This window comes from Bufo gargarizans, chromosome 1 (genome assembly GCF_014858855.1).
Source record: "Bufo gargarizans isolate SCDJY-AF-19 chromosome 1, ASM1485885v1, whole genome shotgun sequence".
NCBI lineage: Eukaryota > Metazoa > Chordata > Amphibia > Anura > Bufonidae > Bufo > Bufo gargarizans.
Genome location: NC_058080.1, coordinates 733,714,191 through 733,725,389, shown reverse-complemented (window position 1 = coordinate 733,725,389; position 11,199 = coordinate 733,714,191).

Genomic DNA, 11,199 nt, shown 5'->3' with positions numbered 1-11,199 from the left:
ATTAAAGTTATTTCTGTGACCATTGTGACTTTTTCTTTCATTGACCAAAGGGTACCAACAATTTTGTCCACGTCTGTATCTTTTCCTTGGATCTGTGTTCTGCTGAAGCAAGTACTTCGGATATTGTCTGCTGACTTTGGATCTGTTTTCACTGCAGCCGCAGCTCCTTCAGTTAAGTGTTCAGACATTGTGTGTTTCTGTTTCTTTGCTGACTGGATCCGAGGCGACCCCGGTTCCGTCCATATACTGAGCAGGGCACCGGTGGCCGTGCCCCTTCCACTATTGTAGGGGTTTCAGTGGTCATCAGCCTTAGGTACGCGGGCATGTCTCGATCCACCATCTGGATCCGGACATGTGCTTAGCAGCTTAGGGAGAGCTTTTAGGGTCTGACAGGGGTCACCCTTTATCCTCCCTAGTTTGGGTCCGGTCAGTTGCTATTCACTGTGTAGGCTCTTGTTGCTCACTTACAGCCGTGACAGTAACCTAATACTGACTGTAACCTAATACTGACTGTAACCTAATACTAAATGTATCCTAATACTGACTGTATCCTAATACTGACTGTAACCTAATACTGACTGTAATCTAATACTGAGTGTAACCTAATACTGACTGTATCCTAATACTGACTGTAACCTAATACTGACTGTAATCTAATACTGACTGTACCCTAATACTGGGGGGGGGGGGGAACAAACGAAACAGCACCTCCATAATAAGTGAATTTGAGGACGCAGGTGCACGCTACCTTGGCTGAAACACAATTGGATTGGGAGAACTACAAGTAACAGCACTCTGCTAGTCAATTGCACAAAGATATAAGCAAACACTGAAAAAAATAGCTGCTTGGTGGCCATATGGTCACTGCCACTGGGGGGGGGGGGGGACGCCCCCTGGTGGTGAGTTTGAACCGTGCACCACCACCCATTTACCATGTGCTTTTAATTAGATAGATTGTACAGCTGTATCCTACTTTGCCCATACTGCAGGCTCAAAGCCTGGGAGAGGCATGCGTAGGATACAGCTTGGTGCTACTTTGCCCAGATTGTAGGCTGTAAGCCCAGGAGAGGCATGTTAGAGTAGGCCCCATCTGATTAGAAGCCACCTTGTCGTCTGGTAGATGGGCCCGACATATTTTTGATCAATTATATGCGCAAAGAGCTTCTAGCTGCCCTTGCAGTAAGTATGGCCACCAAGCTGCTATTATTTTCAGTGTTTGCTTATATCTTTGTGCAATTGACTAGCCGTGTGCTGTTACCTGTAATTCTCCCAATCCAATTGTATCCTAATACTGAGTGTATCCTAATACTGAGTGTAACTAAATACTAACTATAACCTTCCACTGATGTCAAACTAACCCTTACTGTAACCTAGTACTAACTGTAATTTTAACACTGACGGTAATCTGACGCCTTACCTTAATACTGACCCATACTATAGGACTAAGGCTACATACACACAACCATGTGCCCCCCGTGGCCGTATTGCGGCTCGCTTACAGCGGGTCTGCAATACACGAGCATCGGCCGTGTGCATTCTGCATCACAGATCGCGGACCCATTCACTCGAATGGGTCCACAATCACGGAGATGCGGAACGGAGGCATGGATCGGAACCCCACGGAAGCACTACAGAGTGCTTCCGTGGTGTTTCTGGACGTGCCTCTGCACCACACCGCAAAAATGTAGCGCATGTACTACTTTTTTGCGGTGCGGACCGTCAGATGCGGATCGCGGACCCCATTCAAGTGAATGGGTCTGCGATATGCATGCGGCAGCCCCACGGTCTACACGGGCATGGAGCCCTAACGTTCGTGTGTAGCCTAACACGTGATTTATTCTTCATGGTGAATGCCGAAGAAAATAAGAAAAATAAGCAAAAGTGTTGGAATTTTTTCATCCCACCTTCCAAGAAACGGAATAATAAGTTGTATGCGCCCCAAAATTGTACCAAATGTTACCCACAAAAAGGCGAACCTCAGATGGAAGAAGAGGTTATGGCCGCGGATTACTTTGGCTTTCAGGATTCAGGACTTTTTTCATCCCTCAATATCTTTACAGAGGTTTCTACTAATGACATTTGCCTACCACAGGGATCAGCAACCTTCGGCCTCCAGCTCTTCTGAAACTACAACTCCCAGAATCCTCCTTTCACTGCTTTGGGAGTTACAAGAACAGCCAAGTGTGCATGCTGGGAGTTGTAGTTTTGCATCCAGAGGTTGCTGATCCCGGCCCCTCATGGGTCTCTTTCCCATTTTAACAGTCAAGTTTACAATCAGGAGATTTATTCCGTTCTGAGGAAATAAAGGATGTTGAGCTCAACCCTCCTGGACTGTTCTGGTGATGGACCATTCATTAATGTCCCATACATGTACAGGACTTTGGGTTAAGGGGTTAAACAATTCTTAATACAAATCCAGAGACGGGGGTGAAATAAAAGCTGCGCCCGTGAAGAATAAAGCATCCAGACCGTCCATCAGTGCAGACAGAAGTGGTCACATCAGAGCCTTCATCTGGAGGGACGTCCATAGGACCCATCTGCCGGGTTACTGGATGCCTGGGTGTGGACAGTGCCATCAGCTCTACTGTCCATACAATGTACAGAGGCCTGGCCGAGGGAAAAGGAGAGCGGTCAGTCGGCCCTATGGATGCGTCTGTGTGAATACAGCCTAACAGGTTACAGTTTTCTGGAACTTGCACCTCTGCCATAAGCAGTGTGAACTCTGCTCCTTCTGTTCCTTCCTATATACGTTGTCCCTGTAGGACACTCAGGAGATATAACAGAACAGGCTCCTTAAGGGGCGGACTAGGAACTTAAAAATAAGGGTTCAAATTGATGGAAGGCATGCCAGCAATACCATACTGCAGAGCCAAATACCACAGTCCATCACAAAATACCGCCAGCAGCACAAAATACATCCCCAAAAACTTCCCCTGTAAGGTCTATGGCCAGTCCGGGTCCTTGGTACAGACAGTGATATGGGCCGCAGGTACTACTGACAGCTCACAGTCACCAGGTTACACCGACCACTTCTCCGTCGCCCCATCCAAAATGTCTTGTCCATGTACAGTATTTCGCTCTTTTCCGTATTTTGACCGTCTCTTTAATCGTCTCTTTCAGGATTTTTTAGCTGAAAAACAAGAAGATTTCTGGGTCGGCAAAGAATTAAAAGGGACAAATTGGAATCAAGAATGGAAATGGCCAAAATACTATGTTTACACGTGAGTCTTCCATCGTCCTCAGTGACAGGTAGTGTACCGCACCGAGCCCACACATGATGTCCACAGCTCCTCCTGTCTCACGTCATCCAGCTTGGGCTGTCCACCAGATGTAGGCAGCAGTCCTGTCTCGTCAGGTGTTCTAACTGGATTCAGGATGTCCATGTCCCTGCGTGCGGTCAGCACCTCCCCGGTCCCCCCCCACTATACCACGTTATGCAACTTTCTGTGCAGACAGTTACAGACTCCTTTATAAACTCCTTGATAGTGAAGACTCTTGACTTTCAAATGGCACCAACACCAGGACTCTAACCACAACTGTGGAGTCCTGGACTGTGCGAAGCCAGGGTGTGAACATCATGTACTTGGGTGTAAATGTCCAATGTACTGATGCTGAGATGTTAATGATGTCCTTGGCAGACAAAGGGTTAAACACAACTGGGGTGAGCTCCGTCCTCCTTAGAGGGGTTGTCTAGCCTTTCTTTAGGATAAGCCATCACTAGCTGATTGAGGGATGATTGACACTCTCCACCTCTACCAATCAGCTCTTCGGGTGGAGCACCGGAACTACAACACCCATCAATATTGTATTGAGGTGAGCTTGGTAATACAGCGCTGCTACCATTGACTTCAGGGAACTACTACCGATGTAACACACCAAAATAATGTAGCCGCCCTCAATGGCGCAGGAGAGAACATGTAGTACCACTCATTGTAGAGAGGCCACTAGACAGCACCCAAGTGAAGCGCCAATGCTCATGGCTGATGGTCAGTCACCGGTGCCGTATATCAGCCGGGTCTATGACGTTGTATGTTGGGTCTGGTTATGATGGCCCAGGAAAGACCATTGCATGTAGGAAATATTGTCTCCGGAGGCCATTGTAACTTGAGGGAAAGCTGTAGTAACCTCTGTCCCTTCAGAGAGAGATCACATCGGGGTTTCTGGTGGATGGAGAGTGATGCTTTGTATGAGCATGAATCCTATAGGGATGAATGGGATGAGCTGAGGGCTCATGTGACACTATCTGCGGTATTACAGACAGTTCTCTCTGTCCTGTCACTGATCCTTCTTGTTCTTCGCGCTCACTGACGATCTGATCTCATCTTTTCCAGATATTACAAAAATTGCTGGAAACTAAGTAATGGAAGATTTACGACTGAGAACTGTGAATCCAAGAATAAATGCATCTGTCAAAAGAATCTGCTACTAACGTCTATGAAGACTCGCGAAAAGTACAATGATAAATATTTCGGCTTTTCTTTGTGGGACCTGGAGTATGAATGTAGACGCCCATACTGATTCTGTTAGATACGTCGCACAGCAGGATGCCGCCGCGTCACCTCTCCGATTCACAAAATATCAGCATAGAAGAAAAATCCACAAAAAATTCACCAAAAATCGCCAGGAATCTACAATCAGTGACAAAACCTCGAAGGAAAAGAAAGGGAGCAGGACACGTCCTCCAGACTGAGAGACTCCAAAGCATTCAATAATCCAGAATATATAGGGAAAGACTAACCATAACCATGATACATGGAACCGGCCATCATCCTGAATAGTGACATACATGTAACATGCGGAAATCTATCGTCATGGTGACACTCCGTGCCATCCACCATTCTGCTCTCTGTGGTGGGCATGGGCACCAGATCACTGACCTAGTTTCTGCCCGTCCACCAGACTCCTATGTACCATGCTGTAGGCCACAGTCTGGCTAAAATGTCTCCTCCTGTGTGTGTATGAGAGAGACTTTTCCCTGCAGGAGTTAATTCCTTTTCTGACCCTGTGCTCAGCTGCCTGACTAATGAGCTCATATATAGCCGTGCTGCTGACCTCGCTTCCTTGCCTGTGCAATGTTCTCTCTACAGATATTTCTAGGTTTTGTCAGCTTGCTAAATTTGTAATAGAGCTATAATGTTTGTCTGCCTGTGTACCTGACCTCTGCCTGATTCTGACCTGCAGCTGCCTGACCCATACCTGTTCACCGTACTGATCCTGTGCCTCCTGCCTGACCTTTTGGATTGCTCCAAAGCCAACTCTGACCATGACCATTACAGAGTACTAGTATTGCTTGTTCCTTTGTTGCCACTGACCAGTATCTCTGATCCCAGTGGGTCAGCAGTCAGCTACACCAGGATGATTCCAAGAGGTGGTGGCCTGGTGGTCCCCCTACAGCAAAAGCCAGGTCCCTTATAAGGGGTTAAAGGGTGAAAACCAGTGGACTGACAGACTTAGCCTGGTCTTAGCATTAACCCTCACATTTAAATATCTGTACAAATGTGTATCTGTATGTCGGTACATCTGTATACTGGCTCATCTGATCATCTAAATACCTGTATGTCTATATGTACACCTGTACGTCTGTATATCTGTACACCTGTATATCTGTACACCTGTACGTCTGTACCGTATATCTGTACATCTGTATATCTTTACCTCTGTATATCGGTATACTTGTACACCTGTATATCTGTATACTGGTTCATCTGATCATCTGTGCATCTAAATAACTGTATGTCTATATGTACACCTGTACGTCTGTATCGTATATACGTCTGTATATCTGTACACCTGTACATCTGTACCGTATATATGTATGTCTGTATATCTGTGCACCTGTATATCTGTACACCTGTATATCTTTACCTCTGTATATCGGTATACTTGTACACCTGTATATCTGTATACTGGTTCATCTGATCATCTGTGCATCTAAATACCTGTATGTCTGTACCGCATATCTGAACATCTGTATATTTTTATACCTGTATATATGTACGCCTTTAAGTCTGTGTATCTGTCCTCACGTACGTCTGTATATCTGTACACCTATATATATGTACACCTTCACGTCTGTATGTCTGTACACCTATATATATGTACACCTTCACGTCTGTATGTCTGTACACCTATATATATGTACACCTTCACGTCTGTATGTCTGTACACCTGTATATATGTACACCTTCACGTCTGTATGTCTGTACACCTGTATATATGTACACCTTCACGTCTGTATGTCTGTACACCTGTATATATGTACACCTTCACGTCTGTATGTCTGTACACCTGTATATATGTACACCTTCACGTCTGTATGTCTGTACACCTGTATATATGTACACCTTCACGTCTGTATGTCTGTACACCTATATATATGTACACCTTCACGTCTGTATGTCTGTACACCTATATATATGTACACCTTCACGTCTGTATGTCTGTACACCTGTATATATGTACACCTTCACGTCTGTATATCTGTACACCTGTATATGTGTACACCTTCACGTCTGTATGTCTGTACACCTGTATATATGTACACCTTCACGTCTGTATGTCTGTACACCTGTATATATGTACACCTTCACGTCTGTATGTCTGTACACCTGTATATATGTACACCTTCACGTCTGTATGTCTGTACACCTGTATATATGTACACCTTCACGTCTGTATGTCTGTACACCTGTATATGTACACCTTCACGTCTGTATGTCTGTACACCTGTATGTATGTACACCTTCACGTCTGTATATCTGTACACCTGTATATATGTACACCTTCACGTCTGTATGTCTGTACACCTGTATATATGTACACCTTCACGTCTGTATATCTGTACACCCGTATATATGTACACCTTCACGTCTGTATGTCTGTACACCTGTATATATGTACACCTTCACGTCTGTATGTCTGTACACCTGTATATATATACACCTTCACGTCTGTATGTCTGTACACCTGTATATATGTACACCTTCACGTCTGTATATCTGTACACCTATATATATGTACACCTTCACGTCTGTATGTCTGTACACCTGTATATATGTACACCTTCATGTCTGTATGTCTGTACACCTGTATATATGTACACCTTCACGTCTGTATATCTGTACACCTTTATATATGTACACCTTCACGTCTGTATGTCTGTACACCTGTATATATGTACACCTTCACGTCTGTATGTCTGTACACCTGTATATATGTACACCTTCACGTCTGTATGTCTGTACACCTGTATATATGTACACCTTCACGTCTGTATATCTGTACACCCGTATATATGTACACCTTCACGTCTGTATGTCTGTACACCTGTATATATGTACACCTTCACGTCTGTATGTCTGTACACCTGTATATATGTACACCTTCACGTCTGTATGTCTGTACACCTGTATATATGTACACCTTCACGTCTGTATGTCTGTACACCTGTATATATGTACACCTTCACGTCTGTATGTCTGTACACCTGTATATATGTACACCTTCATGTCTGTATATCTGTACACCTACAGTATATATATGTACACCTTCACGTCTGTATGTCTGTACACCTGTATATATGTACACCTTCACGTCTGTATGTCTGTACACCTGTATATATGTACACCTTCACGTCTGTATGTCTGTACACCTGTATATATGTACACCTTCACGTCTGTATGTCTGTACACCTGTACACTACGTCTGTATATCTGTACACCTGTATATATGTACACCTTCACGTCTGTATGTCTGTACACCTGTATATGTGTACACCTTCACGTCTGTATGTCTGTACACCTGTATATATGTACACCTTCACGTCTGTATGTCTGTACACCTGTATATATGTACACCTTCACGTCTGTATGTCTGTACACCTGTATATGTGTACACCTTCACGTCTGTATGTCTGTACACCTGTATATATGTACACCTTCACGTCTGTATGTCTGTACACCTGTATATGTGTACACCTTCACGTCTGTATGTCTGTACACCTGTATATATGTACACCTTCACGTCTGTATGTCTGTACACCTGTATATATGTACACCTTCACGTCTGTATGTCTGTACACCTGTATATATGTACACCTTCACGTCTGTATGTCTGTACACCTGTATATATGTACACCTTCACGTCTGTATATCTGTACACCTGTATATGTGTACACCTTCACGTCTGTATGTCTGTACACCTGTATATATGTACACCTTCACGTCTGTATGTCTGTACACCTGTATATGTGTACACCTTCACGTCTGTATGTCTGTACACCTGTATATATGTACACCTTCACGTCTGTATGTCTGTACACCTGTATATATGTACACCTTCACGTCTGTATGTCTGTACACCTGTATATATGTACACCTTCACGTCTGTATATCTGTACACCTATATATATGTACACCTTCACGTCTGTATGTCTGTACACCTGTATATATGTACACCTTCATGTCTGTATATCTGTACACCTGTATATATGTACACCTTCATGTCTGTATGTCTGTACACCTGTATATATGTACACCTTCACGTCTGTATATCTGTACACCTGTATATGTGTACACCTTCACGTCTGTATGTCTGTACACCTGTATATATGTACACCTTCACGTCTGTATGTCTGTACACCTGTACAGTACGTCTGTCTGTCTGCAGCATCCAGTAGTAGACGTACATGTACAGGCATTCTCTGGTGTTTCCACAGCTTTCATAGAAGTGCATTTGGATGCAGCAGCCGGTGACGCCCCAATCGGACAGGGACGGGTTTGGGGGCCCCATTCTGAACATACAGCAGGTGCAGGGCCCTGAGAGGTGACTGACTTCTATGATGTACTGTGTATCCTGTGGTGTCAGTGATTGCAATAGCTTTGCCTTCATTTCTTCAGGATGGAATGAAACGAGATGTCCTATCAGCGTTGTGCGTTTCTTCTATCATTGTGCGACTAACTTGTGACATTACTGCACCGGGCGCTAAGACTATGGGGACTCAGATTTGTTTATTATATGTTTTATGACTTTTAATAAAAAAAGTTTTATGTTTTAACCATTTTTGCCATCATTTTTGCCCCATGTAGAAGTTTTCCATTTCTGTAATTCATTCGCCTGTATAACCGCTGTAGGGATTTGCTCTGGTAGGCAGGGTAAGCGGACGCAATACAGAGGCAAGACCACGGTTGAAAAGCAAAAGTTCAGTGTTTATTTACACAAAACGGCAGAAAAGAAAAACAATACTTTGCAGAGCCCTGGTGTTAATTTACACAGCAAGAGTCCACAGAACAACACACATCACCTGGCAGTCCACAGCAGGCTTTAGGGCGCCTGACTCCCAGCAGGCGGCTCTTATACGGCTCTCAGCCTTGCAGCATGGTGGAACTCCTCAGCTCCCAAACACAGAGCTTCCACAGCTCCCCTATCATCTGGAGGGTCATTCTACACCCAGCTGAGCTGCTGGCTGGGATTTTAAATCCCAGCCCAAAACCTGTCCTGGACGTGGGGAACAGCCACCCACCCTGCTCTTTGGCTGCTCCCAATAAGAACCGGCCCGGATCGGCTTTACAGCCACACTAAGTAACACAGTGTCAGCGAGCACTAGCTTCCGCTGACAGACAAAATTACCAGTTCCTATCTCACCGCGGCCAGGAACCTCGGTGACACGTGCCTTCCATCAATGACTGACCCTTGCGCCTTCCTACATACCTCCCCCCTTTGTTCAACCCTGAGGGGGTGAACACATGCCAGACAGTGTACCCAGGACAGGGCATCCGCGATTCCCTGTACCCGGCCTGCCCTGTGTTCTACTGTGAACTTAAAGTTTTGCAGAGACAAGAACCACCTGGTGACCCGAGCATTCCTCTCCTAGGCCTGGCTCATCCACTTGAGATGGGAGAGATCGGTCATCAGATGGAACTTCCTCCCCAACAGATAATAGCGGAGAGACTCGAGTGCCCACTTGATGGCCAGGCACTCTCTCTCCACTATACTGTACCGGGTCTCCGCTGGAGTGAGCTTACGGCTGAGGAAGACAACGGGATGCTCCTCCCCGTTGAATTCCTGAGACAGCACCGCACCAAGGCCTACGTCGGAGGCATCTGTCTGTACCACAAATTCCCTCTTGAAGTCCAGGGTCACCAAAAGCGGGAACCCGCACATGGCCGACTTCAAAGCAGAGAAAGCCTCTTCCGCCTGGTCATTCCAGCGGACTATCGCGGACTTCTGTCCCTTTAAGAGCCCTGTGAACAGAGCCGCTAAAGTGGCAAAATGGGGAACAAACCTCATGTAATAGCCCACCATTCCCAGGAACGACTTTACTTTTCTAGAGGTGGCAGGTCAGGGCCAATTCCGTATCGCCTCTATTTTGTTTACTTGGGGTTTGATGACTCCACGCCCAATGACATACCCAAGGTATTTAGTCTCCTCTAACCCTATCGCACATTTCTTTGGGTAAGCTGTTAGTCACGCCTTTCGAAGGGAGTCCACTATGGCCTGTACTTTGGGCAGGTGACTTTCCCAGTAGGTATGGTGAATGATAATATCTTCCAGGTAAGCCGAGGCGAACCGCCAATGTGGACGAAGTACGATATCTATTAGACGTTGGAACGTGGTGAGGGGGGCCATGCAGGCCAAAGGGTAACACCTTATACCGGTACAGCCCCTCTGGTGTAATAAAGGCAGTTTTCTCCATGGCAGCCTCCATCAAGGGTACCTGGTGAGGTCCAGAACAGAAAAATACCTGGCTTGGCCTAATTTCACAATTAGTTCATCTACCCGAGGCATGGGATATGCATCGAATTTAGATATTTTGTTTAATTTCGGAAAATCAATACAAAATCGTAACATCCCGTATGGCTTGGGAATTAAGACTATAGGACTGGCCCACTCACTTTTAGACTCCTCAATGACGTCTAGCCGCAGCATGAGCTGCACTTCCTCCGAGATGGCTTTTCGCCGAGCCTCGGGTACCCGGTATGGCTTTAACCGGACTTTTGCCTGAGGCTCAGTGACAATGTCATGTTGGATTACGGAAGTGCGTAATGGGAATATAAAACGGCAATAGAGGAGTGGGTCAAGCAGGTCCTAGATGATCCCCGGCCCGGTGACCCAAAGCTCATCAGACGCACCGGGACAGTCCTATGGTTTGCTGTGGAGAGAGGAGTGGGCTTCCTCCAAGACAATAATTCTGGAGCTGAA